Here is a 10,891-nt window from a genome sequence, read left to right as displayed (position 1 = left end):
TCATGTATTCATCGTTTCATCAAATATTTTCTGTGACTCTGTCATCTGCCAGGCATGTTTTAGGGTAGGCACTGGAGATAAATAGGTGACCTCGATGAACTTTACAACTTATGTGGCAAAAGAAAGGCAACTCAACCCACAATTCCAGTCCAGAAAGAAAAATGCTTCAATACAGATATGTCTGTGCTGTGCTTTGAGACTACAAAGGAGGGTCATCTTAGATTGGTCTAGAGTGGTCATTGGGAAGGAAGGCAGAGGCTTCTTGAAGGAGATGATGGCTGAGATGAGCGTTGAAGGGCATATAGGAGGCAGAAAAAGAATGATGGAGGGGAAGGAAGTGGGGGAGGCGGAGGGGGAGGGGGAGGGGGAGGGGGTCATGATCAGAGGGGATGATGAGGCAGAGGGAACGGACCGCAGGAACACATCGAGTTGTCCATTTCTCCTTTTATGAATCCCCCAGGCATTCAGTTGTGAATATAAGGAATTCAATCTAGAACGTGTAGAATGGGTTCTAACCAAGGATTTTTAAAAATTATTTCTAGAATTTGGGAACTGGAAAGGATCCCAAAGAAATTATATCTAATGTGCTTAACAGTTCTTCTGTTAATATTTACACTGTGGACCAGTTTCTCCTGCTAAAATGGCAGTGCCTTGGGCAGTTAGTGTGGGGCCTTGATGAAGTCTAAGGTGGACTCGTGTAATCGTCTGCCTAGGGGTTGCCCTGCCTCGGTTGGTACCCTCATATGACCTCATCACCAAAGGAAGAATCAGGTGTATTTTTTTTTTTGGTACGCGGGCCTCTCACCGCTGTGGCCTCTCCCGTTGCGGAGCACAGGCTCTGGACGCGCAGGCGCAGCGGCCATGGCTCACGGGCCCAGCCGCCCTGCGGCATTGTGGGATCTTCCCGGACCGGGTCTCGAACCCGCGTCCCCTGCATCGGCAGGCGGACTCTCAACCCCTGCGCCACCAGGGAAGCCCTTCTTTTTGTTTTTAATCCAACAAGTAGTGGTGACTACCTGCTGTGTGCCAGGCTGGGCATACTGATGATTCAGAGGTGAATGAGGTCTGTCCCTGCCCTCAGAGGCTGACAGTCTAGTGGGGTAGACAGACAGGTAAATATGTATAAACAACTGTCAACAGACATCCCCCCCATCAGGTAACGGAAGGATCTAGTCCTTTACCCTCCTCTTTCAGGAGTCACTTCGCTCTAAAATATTTGGAGAGGGAAAAATATTCATCCCTTCCCCCTTTGCTGCTGCCGGCCTCCACTTCCCTTTGTCCCAGGTCCACCCCAGGCCTCTGGTCAGCTGCCGGTCACCCCTCAAAGTTCCACCAACACAGAGTGTGTGTGTTTCATACGTAAATACTCCCCATTTGAGAGAGCACAAGATTTCTAGGCAGGAAACCACTTAATTTTATTTTTTCCTGATGCAGTACACTTGAACGGACCGCAAGCTGAGCTAACGTGGAAGGTTAAACCCTTCCCAGGGATTCTGCGTTCAAAAAGGCTTCCAGAATAGAATTGGCTTTTTCTTTTGGATGCACAGTTGCATAACTTTGAACACATGTATAGATCTGTGTGACCACCACCATAATCAGGAGAAAGGATAATGCCTTCACCCCAACGTGTCCCCTCGTGCTGTCCCTTTGTGGGGACTCTTTCCTCTGGCAATCCCTGATTTGTTTTCCATCTCTGGAGCTTTGTCTTTTCAAGAACGTCATGTAAACAGAATCATACGGTACGTAAACTCTGGAGTCTGGCTTCTAGCCCTTGGCACATCGGCTTCAAGAGCCACCGGAGTCATCGCGCGCCTCAGTCGTTTTGCCCTCTTCGTTGCTGAGTAGTCTCCCTCTGGGTCGATGGGCCACTTTCTTATTCGCCTGCGGAGGAGCACTTGAGTTGTTTCCAGTGTTTGGCAAATATGAGTAGAGTTGCTAGAAACATTCGTTTCTGGGCTTTGGTGTTAACAGAAGTTTTCTTTTCTCGCGGATTGGGACTCCTGAGTCATATGGTAAATGTATCATTAACTTTATAAATGCTAAGTTGTTTTCCGGGGTGGCTCACACGCTCATGGTCTTGGGGAGATACTACAACATACCCTGCACTTCCTACTTCTGCATTAAATAATTGAAAAGAAGAATCATTATTTGATTTAAACCAGTGTATTTTGGGGAAGAGGGAGTCCCTGTTACTTATAACCAAATACAGTTCCTAATTGATGCAACTTCTATGCCAGCTACTGTCCTAGGCATTGGAGAAACAAATTTGAGTGAGAAAAGGTCCCTATCCTTAAGTTCAACAGGGGTAAATGCTGGGTAGCATGTGACAGAAAAGGGACGCTTTCTCAGACAAACAAGCAACAGTCAAGGTTGTATGAAGAAACTCACCAAATGGAACGTATGCCCCATGGAGCCGTGATTTTGCTCTGTTATGTTTACTGCTGTATCTGTTGCGCTTGGAACAGAATTAAAAGTATTCAAATCATATAAACTCAATGAATAAAATGGAAATAGAACATGTCTTCAAATTAAAATATCTTCTGGAGGGAGAAGATGATGAGGAGGGACCTTCTTGGATTTCTGGTTGGGTTGGCGGGCAGAGCCAATGGGACAGGGCACTTAGGACCTGGGCTCAGGTGGGGACCCTCTGGAGGCGGAGGCCAGCTAGGCAGCACATCCTCTGCGGCGACCTTCGTACTTGCTTTCCAAGCACACCGGGCTTCTTGTGGCATTGGTCCTGGAGGCTCTGGGTGCTCAGTTTGGCTAGAAAACGCCTCTCCTGAAAGTGAGAATAGCGATTAAGGAAAGCATGGGGAGAGTCTTAACCCACTTGATTAATGAGGTCACTTGTTTTGCTAATAATCTCACCGAGGACTTAGAGGAGAACTGTGGCAATGGATTAAAACCCCAAAGGATGGACATTTCCTCTTTAGCCCATAAAGTCCCCATCCAGTCCAGCAAAGCCAGTCGCTGGTTTTAACTGAAATTCTCTTGTCCTTCCCACTAATTCCTCTGTGGACCTGTATGACTCAAGCCAGCCTCCCTGGTGAGGTTTTCAAAAGGTATTACACAATTTCAGCCAGTGTTTGTAGCATCCTGGACCTTATATAAGAATAATGAGAGGAAGACGAACCAAGTAGGTGGAGTAGAAGGACTCGCGCTCACTCCCTCTTGCGAGAGCACCAGAATCACAACTAGCTGCTGGACAGTCATCGACAGGAAGACACTGGAACTCACCAAACAAGATACCCCACATCCAAAGACAAAGGAGAAGCCACAATGAGATGGTAGGAGGGGCACAATCACAGTAAAATCAAATCCCATAACCGCTGGGTGGGTGACTCACAGACTGCAGAACACTTATACCACAGAAGTCCACCCACCGGAGCAAAGGTTCTGAGCCCCACGTCAGGCTTCCCAACCTGGGGGTCCGGCAACGGGAGGAGGAATTCCTAGAGAATCAGACTTTGAAGTCTAGTGGGATTTGACTGCAGGACTTTGACAGGACTGGGGGAGACAGAGACTCCACTCTTGGAGGGCACACACAAAGTAGTGTGTGCATCGGGACCCCGGGAAGGAGCAGTAACCCCAGGGAAGACTGAACCAGACTTAGCTGCTAGTGTTGTAGGGTCTCCTGCAGAGGCGGGGGTAGGGGGGTTGTGCTCACCGTGGGGACAAGGACACTGGCAGCAGAAGTTCTGGGAAGTACTCCTTGGCGTGAGCCTGCCCAGAGTCTGTCATTAGCCCCACCAAGAGCCCAGGTAGGCTCCAGTGTTGGGTTGCCTCAGGCCAAACCACCAACAGGGAGGGAACTCAGCCCCACCCATCAGCAGTCAAGCGGATTAAAGTTTTACTGAGCTCTGCCCACCAGAGAAACAGTCAGCTCTACCCACTACCAGTCCCTCCCATCAGGAAACTTACACAAGCCTCTTAGATAGCCTCATCCACCAGAGGGCAGACAGCAGAATCAAGAAGAACTACAATCCTGCAGCCTGTGGAACAAAAACCACATTCACAGAAAGACAGGCAAGATGAAAAAGCAGAGGGCTATGTACCAGATGAAGGAACAAGATAAAACCCCAGAAAAACTAAATGAAGTGGAGATAGGCAACCTTCCAGAAAAAAATTCAGAATAATGATAGTGAAGATGATCCAGGACCTCGGAAAAAGAATGGAGGCAAAGATCGAGAAGATGCAAGAAATGTTTAACAAAGACCTAGAAGAATTAATGAACAAACAGATGAACAGTACAATAACTGAAATGAAAAGTACAGTAGAAGGAATCAATAGCAGAATAACTGAGGCAGAAGAATGGATAAGTGACCTGGAAGACAGAATGGTGTAATTCACTGCTGCGGAACAGAATAAAGAAAAAAGAATGAAAAGAAATGAAGACAGCCTAAGAGACCTCTGGGACAACATTAAACGCAACAACGTGCGCATTATAGAGGTCCCAGAAGGAGAGGAGAGAGAGAAAGGACCTGAGAAAATATTTGAAGAAATTATAGTCAGAAACTTCCCTAACATGGGAAAGGAAATAGCCACCCAAGTCCAGGAAGCACAGAGAGTCCCATACAGGACAAACTCAAGGAGAAACACGCCGAGACACATAGTAATCAAATTGGCAAAAATTAAAGACAAAAAAAGATTATTGAAAGCAGCAAGGGAAAAAACAACAAATAACATACAAGGGAATTCCCATAAAGTTAACAGCTGATTTCTCAGCAGAAACTCTACAAACCAGAAGGGAGTGGCATGACATATTTAAAGTGATGAAAGGGAAGAACCTACAGCCAAGATTACTCTACCCGGCAAGGATCTCATTCAGATTCGATAGAGAAATCAAAAGCTTTACAGACAAGCAAAAGCTAAGAGAATTCAGCACCACCAAACCATCTCTACAATAAATGCTAAAGGAATTTCTCTAAGTGGGAAACACAAGAAAAGAAAAGGACCTACAAAAAAAACCCCCAAAACAATTAAGAAAATGGTCATAGGAACATACATATCGATAATTACCTTACATGTGAATTGATTAAATTCTCCAACCAAAAGACACAGTCTTGCTGAATGGACACAAAAACAAGACCCATCTATCTGCTGTGTGCAAGAGACCCACTTCAGACCTAGGGACACATACAGACTGAAAATGAGGGGATGGAAAAAGATATTCCATGCAAATGGAAATCAGAAGAAAGCTGGAGTAACAATACTCATATTGTATAAAATAGACTTTAAAATAAAAAAATAAAGAATGTTGAGGCTTCCCTGGTGACGCAGTGGTTGAGAGTCCACCTGCCAATGCAGGGGACATGGGTTTGTGCCCCGGTCCGGGAAGATCCCACGTGCCACGGAGCGGCTGGGCCCTTGATCCATGGCCTCTGAGCCTGTGCGTCCAGAACCTATGCTCTGCAACGGGAGAGGCCACAACAGTGAGAGGCCCACATACCACAAAAAAAAAATAAATAAATATATAAATAATAGAGAATTTACAAGAGACAGGGAAGGACACTACATAATGATCAAGGAATCAATCCAAGAAGAAGATATAACAATTATAAATATATATGCACCCAACATAGGAGGACCTCAATACATAAGGCAACTGCTAACAGCTATAAAAGAGGAAATTGACAGCAACATGATAATAGTGGGGGACTTTAACACCTCACTTACACCAATGGACAGATCATCCAAAATGAAAATAAATAAGGAAACAGAAGCTTTAAATGACACAATAGACCAGATAGATTTAACTGATATTTATAGGACATTCCATCCAAAAACAGCAGGTTACACTTTCTTCTCAAGTGTGCACAGAACATTCTCCAGGATAGATCACATCTTGGGTCACAAATCAAGCCTCAGTAAATTTAAGAAAATTGAGATCATATCAAGCATCTTTTATGACCACAATGCTATGAGATTAGAAATCAATTACAGGGGGAAAAAAAAAATTGAGTCATTTGTTGAGACGTGGATGGATCTAGAGACTGTCATACAGAGTGAAGTAAGTCAGAAAGAGAAAAACAAATATCGTATATTAACACATGTATGTGGAACCTAGAAAAATGGTACAGATGAACCGGTTTACAGGCAGAAGTTGAGACACAGATGTAGAGAAGAAACGTATGGACACCAAGGGGGCAAAGCTGTGGGGGGTTGGGGATGGTGGTGTGCTGTATTGGGCGATAGGGATTGAGATGTATACACTGATGTGTATAAAATTGATGACTAATAAGAACCTACTGCATAAAAAAATAAATAAAATTAAAATATTTTTTTAAAAAAAGAATAGGGCTTCCCTGGTGGCGCAGTGGTTGAGAATCCGCCTGCCGATGCAGGAGACACGGGTTCGTGCCCTGGTCCGGGAAGATCCCACATGCCGCGGAGCGGCTGGGCCCGTGAGCCGTGGCCGCTGGGCCTGCGCGTCCGGAGCCTGTGCTCCGCAATGGGAGAGGCCACAACAGTGAGAGGCCCACATACCGCAAAAAAAAAAAAAATAAAAAATAAAAAAAATAAAAAATAAAAAATAATAATAATAAAAAAAGAATAATGATGACCTTACATAGGATAATGTAATGATGACCTTACATAGCTATGCTGTCCTGATTTGTTCCCACTAATGTTACGGAGGACAGAACTCTGGAGTCTGACCCCTGTCTTTGCCAAGCTGGTAACTTTCACACACCATCTCTTTCCATTTGATCCAGACAGGTGGACACTGCATTGTGGATGCTGCATTGTGGATGCACTTTCAGGACCTGTGTCAGGGCTCTGCAAGATTTATCGGGGCCTGCAGACATAATTGAGGTTTAAAAAAAACACAAAAAGAAAATATTCATCAAATCTTTGCTAAGGTAACATTAAATCATCAAGTCTACTAAATCATGACTCAACACTTACATCACTGCATATAAATTATGTTCAGTGTGGGCAGAGTTTGATTTGTTTAATATGGTATAAGATTGGGTGTCTCCAAAAGTCAAGTTAGTTAGCTACTGCCTTTGAAAGTCCTAAAAAGGCCTTGAGATCTCCTTGAAATCCAGGTAAGATTTTTCTAGAATCCTCAGGAAATTCAAAGTCCTCCCTATGGGGACTTCTCTAGTGGTCCAGTGTCTAAGACTCTGTGTTCCCAATGCAGGGGGCCGGGGATTGATCCCTGGTCGGAGAACTAGTTTGCATGCCTCAACTAAAGATCCTGTACGTCACCAGGAAACTAATCAATGAATTTGGTAAAGTTGCAGGATACAAAATGAATGCACAGAAATCTCTTGCATTCCTATACACTAACAACGAAAGATCAGAAAGAGAAATTAAGGAAACAATCCCATTCACCATTGCAAGAAAAGGAATAAAATACCTAGGAATAAACCTACGTAAGGAGGTAAAAGACCTGTACTCAGAAAATATGAGAAAATATGAGACACTGATGAAAGAAATAAAAGATGACACAAACAGATGGATATATATACCATGTTCTTGGATTGGAAGAATCAATACTGTGAAAATGACTGTACTACCCAAAGCAATCTACAGATTCAATGCAATCCCTATCAAATTACCAGTGGCATTTTTTACAGAACTAGAGCAAAAAAATCTTAAAATTTTATATGGAGACACAAAAGACCCCAAATTGCCAAAGCAAGTCTTGAGGGGAAAAAACGGAGCTGGAGGAATCAGACTTCAGACTATACTACAAAGCTACAGTAACCAAGACAATGTAGTACTGGCACAAAAACAAAAATATAGATCAATGGAACAGGATAGAAAGCCCAGAGATTAAACCGTGCACCTCTGGTCAACTAATCTATGACAAAGGAGCCAAGCATATACAGTGGAAAAAAGACAGCCTCTTCAATACGTGGTGCTGGGAAAACTGGACAGCTACATATAATAGAATGAAATTAGAACACTCCCTAACACCATACACAAAAATAAACTCAAAATGGATTCGAGACCTAAATGTAACACCGGACACTATAAAACTCTTAGAGGAAAACATAGGACAAACACTCTTTGACATAAATCACAGCAAGATCTTTTTTGATCCACCTCCTAGAGTAACGGAAATAAAAACAAAAATAAACAAATGAGACCTAATGAAACTTAAAATCTTTTGCAAAGCAAAGGAAACTACAAACAAGACGAAAAGACAACCCTCAGAATGGGAGAAAATATTTGCAAATGAATCAACGGACAAAGGATTAATCTCCAAAATATATAAACAGCTCATGCAGCTCAATATTAAAGAAACAAAAAATCCCATCCAAAAATGGACAGAAGACTTAAATAGACATTTCTCCAAAGAAGACATACAGATGGCCAAGAAGCACATGAAAAGCTGCTCAACATCACTAATTATTAGAGAAATGCAAATCAAAACTACAATGAGGTATCACCTCACACCACTTAGATTGGGCATCATCAGAAAATCTACAAACAACAAATGCTGGAGAGGGTGTGGAGAAAAGGGAACCCTCTTGCACTGTTGGTGGGAATGTAAATTGATGCAGCCACTATGGAGAACAGTATGGAGGTTCCTTAAAAAACTAAAAATCGAATTACCATATGACCCAGCAATCCCACTACTGGGCATATACCCTGAGAAAACCATAATCCAAAAAGGCACATGCACCCCAATGTTCATTGCAGCACTATTTACAATAGCCAGGTCATGGAAGCAACGTAAATGCCCATTGACAGACGAATGGATAAAGAAGTTGTGGCACATATATATACAATGGAATATTACTCAGCCATAAAAAGGAACAAAATTGAGTCATTTGTAGAGATGTGGATGGATCTAGAGTCATACAGAGTGAAGTAAGTCAGAAAGAGGAAAACAAATATCATATATTAACACATATATGTGGAACCTAGAAAAATGGTACAGATGAACCCATTTTCAGGGCAGAAATAGAGGCACAGATATAGGGAACAAACATATGGACACCAAGAGGGGAAAGGGGCAGGGGTGGTGGTGGTGGCGTGATGAATTGGGTGATTGGGATTGACATATATACACTAATATGTATAAAATAGGTAACTAATAAGAACCTGCTGTATAAAAGGTAAACAAAATAAAATTCAAAATAAAATAAAGATCCTGTATGCCGTAACTAAGGCGTGGTGCGGCCTAAGTAAGTAAATAAATAAACACATAAATATTTTTTAAAAACCCACAATGTCCTCCCTAGGATTTCTGCTATTTGCCGAGTTTCTGCTGTGGGCGTGGGTTATAGTGACACAGTCGCCCCAGCTCCATGAACTGCTGAAGTGATGCTAAATGCAGTGATCTCTCTTCTCCTCCCTGCACCAACTCTGCTGTGAAACGTGGCTCTCCCCTCAATGTCCACAAATCCCCCACCTAAAGAAGGACTTCGTGGAGACTTCAACAAGGCCAGGAACTTCAGCTCATTTTTACAAGTTCTGTGGCTACGGTTACAGCATCTGTAACTTATCTTCAAAAACTTCTGGGGCTTCCCTGGTGGCGCAGTGGTTGCGAGTCCGCCTGCCAATGCAGGGGACATGGGTTCGTGCCCCGGTCCGGGAAGATCCCACATGCCGTGGAGCGGCTGAGCCCGTGAGCCATGGCCGCTGAGCCTACGCGTCCGGAGCCTGTGTTCCGCAACGGGAGAGGCCACAACAGTGAGAGGCCCGCGTACAGCAAAAAAAAAAAAAAAAAAAAAAAAAAAAACTTCTGAATTCACAGTGTATTATAGATGAGTTATAAAGTAATTACTCCTGGGATGATGTAGCTTACAGTTAATGTTGGGGGCCCCCTCTGAGATGTTTTCCAAATCTTTGGATACCCAACTGGGTGTCAGTTTGATTCTGACACTAATTACCCCTCGACTCCCTCCTCAGGTTCATAAGTTGTTAGAACGGGTCACAGAACTCACAGAAGCACCTGACATCTGTTTACGAGTTTACTGTAAAGGGTACAATGTGGGCACAGCTGGATGGAAGAGACGCACAGGGCGAGGTACAGGGATGTAGTGGGGGTAGCAGAGTTTCTACGCTCTCTCTAGCCCACCACCCTCCCAGCCCCTCAATGTGATCACTAACCCTGAAGCTCTGTGAACCTCTCCATTTCAAGGTTTTTATGGATGTTCCGTTTCATGGACATGATTGATTAAATCACCGGCCATGGGTGATTGAACTCAATCTCCAGCCCCTGTCCCCTCCGTGGAGGTCAGGGAGTGGGGTTAAAAGTTCCGGCCCTCTAATCATGTCTTGATCTTTCTGGAGACCTGCCACCATCCTGAAGCTGCCTAGGGGCCCCCAGCCACCAGTCGTCTTATTAGCATACAAAAGACACTGCTCACTGCAGAGCTTCCAAGGTTTTTAGCAGCTGTGAGCCAGGAACTGTGGACAGAGACAAGATATATATTTCTGTATGCCATACACCCTAATTAGGAATCTACACTTCAGGGGTGGTAGGTAAAGTGCTTCAAATATTGCTATATAAATCTGCACTGGGCAGTGCATTAATTGAGCATAAAGGGATGCTCTATGTCTATTCAATAATATATAATATTTATTTGCACATATACCTATATGTGTGTGCAAGTGTATACACACACGTTTGTGTACATATATACATAAATGTGTGTGCATGTTTGCATCATGGTTGAGCATTAAAACTACTGGCTTTCCTGACCTTGAAGGAACAAGGTATAACAGCCCGCAGGCTGTGCATCATTCACTTACATCTGGGCAGGAGGGGTCCCTGTCCTGGGCCCCGTGCTTAAGAGTAGGGCTCAGCAAACTTTTTCTGTAAATATTTTAGGCTTTGTGGACCCTAATGTCTTTGTCACAACTACTCAAGTCTGCTGTCGCAGTGCAAAAGCAGGCATAGACACTTTCTAAAAGAATGTGTGTGACT

At 43.7% G+C, this 10,891-nt stretch overlaps 1 protein-coding gene across 3 annotated transcripts in view; it reads left to right on the top strand.

Annotated features, from left to right (window-relative positions):
• Nucleotides 1-10,891, top strand: part of ADPRM (ADP-ribose/CDP-alcohol diphosphatase, manganese dependent) — a 372,105-nt gene that overhangs the window by 122,115 nt on the left and 239,099 nt on the right. The gene's annotated exons all lie outside the window — the stretch shown is intronic.

Source organism: Kogia breviceps, chromosome 19 (genome assembly GCF_026419965.1).
Source record: "Kogia breviceps isolate mKogBre1 chromosome 19, mKogBre1 haplotype 1, whole genome shotgun sequence".
Classification (NCBI taxonomy): Eukaryota; Metazoa; Chordata; class Mammalia; order Artiodactyla; family Physeteridae; genus Kogia; species Kogia breviceps.
Note: the sequence above shows the minus strand (reverse complement) of the source record. Positions and strands in the feature narration are given on the sequence as shown.